This window comes from Hylobates moloch, unplaced genomic scaffold (assembly GCF_009828535.3).
Source record: "Hylobates moloch isolate HMO894 unplaced genomic scaffold, HMol_V3 SCAFFOLD_1, whole genome shotgun sequence".
Taxonomy (NCBI): Eukaryota; Metazoa; Chordata; class Mammalia; order Primates; family Hylobatidae; genus Hylobates; species Hylobates moloch.
The window spans coordinates 68,948,715-68,950,684 of NW_026652276.1; positions in this window are offsets into that span (position 1 = coordinate 68,948,715).

The window sequence follows — 1,970 nt, forward strand, 5'->3', positions numbered from 1 at the left end:
TATTCTCAGCTACTTGGGAGGCTGAGGCAGAACCACAAAACATTCTGGAGGGGGATGGTAGTGATGGTCACACGGTAATGTGAATGCATTTAATGCCATTGAACTGCACATTTAAATATGGTTAAAATGATAAATTTTATGTTATGTATATTTTACCACCAAAAACAGCAAAAAATTAACTTATCATAGAAAGACCATAGGTGTTTCCTGAGACTCACTCCCAGATTTCATTTCAATGAACGGCCAGGCCAACTCTGAACCCTAAGGGAGAAGCATAGAAGGAAGCAAAGAACAGTTCCGGCTCTGGAGGAGCCTAAAATCTGGTGCAGAGAGCTCACTTGCTTGTAAAATAGTGAAGAGTGTCCATGCAGGGAAAGCTGAGCCCACACCCCGGGATTGTGTGGTGTTTCCAGTACTGCACTCAGACCCAGCAGCCGTCTCATGTGGGTTTCATGGGAAAATGATTTCTCCATCACAGCACAAAGAGACCCTTGGTGCTTCCTTATGACTCTCTTCAGAAAACAATACAGTAAATTAGTCAACTATTAATTAATCATGAGGTTAAGGCACTGGCATCAAACTGCCTAGGTTAAAATGCCAGCTGTGTGATCCGGAGCCATTAACTTGATCTCTCTGTGCCTCAGTCTTCCCATGTTTGAAATGGGAAAAATAAGTATAGCACCTACATCTATGATCCTTGCATGAAGCAGGTGAAGTGACCAGGTCTCACTTAGCACCTAATGAGTACTCAATAAATGTCACTGGGTATTATTCCTGGCTGTGCCACCATGCCCCATTGCAAGTTAAGATCAAATTAAACTTGAAGTTTAAGGTTATATGTCTGCCTTCTTAAGTTTCTTTTTTTTCTTGGACTGTCAAACTTTCTCCCTGAACAGTGGTTTTTCCAGACTTACCAATCAAAAGACTTTACACTCTTCATGATTACTTTGAAAATTTCCCTAGAAAATCTCTTTTTATCCATCCAAAGAAATTTTGACATACAAAGAGTAACATTAATATGTAAATTAGCATACAGAAAAATTCATTTTGGTGCCTCCGAGGCAGTATTTTTATAAATACAGAAACATAATTATGCATCCTCTAGAGGACTAAAAATAATTATACAAATTTACAACAAAGCCCAAGGCTGTGTTTCCTTTTAACTGACTGTTTTTAATATCATTTAAATCTTGTTAGAACTTAATTACCAAATCTCTCTTGTAATAATTCAGGTGGAAGATATAAAGTCTAAACTTGCCATTCAGAAAACAGAACCTCATCAGACAAACAAAGACATTTGAGGCACTGATTGCCCGAATAGGACAACGGAAGAAATTCTGTCAGGATGGAGCCATGTTGGGCACTGAGACAAAGAGGTCCTCTGAGAAAAAAACATTAATATTCATATATAAGCCATGTTAATTATTTTAATCTATAATTTCTTGGAAGCATATATTATTATCATTGTGGATTATAAACCAAATTAACCATTTCTCCCTCTTTCATTTTCCATATTTCCCTTGTCTTTTTCAAATTAAGGTCAATATAATTTCGGGGCAACATTCTTTTCATAACAATTTAATTACTCTTTTGAAAGTCTATCTAGAATATGTGTGCGTATGTGTGTGGGGGGGTGTGTGTGTTTCATATCTAAAGATTAGCTTATGTTAATGTGGAAAAGAACAATGAACAAAGTCAGGAGCTAGCCTCCAATGTATACTCCATTTTAAAGACAATAATTTATTGGCACTTAGAAAAAATGGGTTCCTTATTATGAAATAAAAGGCACAAGAAACTCGAACATTTGACATTTGAACACATTTTCTATTCTTTTCTGTTTTGTTTTGTTGTTGTTGTTGAAACAGCGTCTCACTCTGTTGCCCTGGCTGGAGTGCAGTGGTGCAATCACAGTTCACTGCAGCCATGACCTCCTGGACCCAATCAATCCTCCTGCCTCAGCCTCCCCAGTA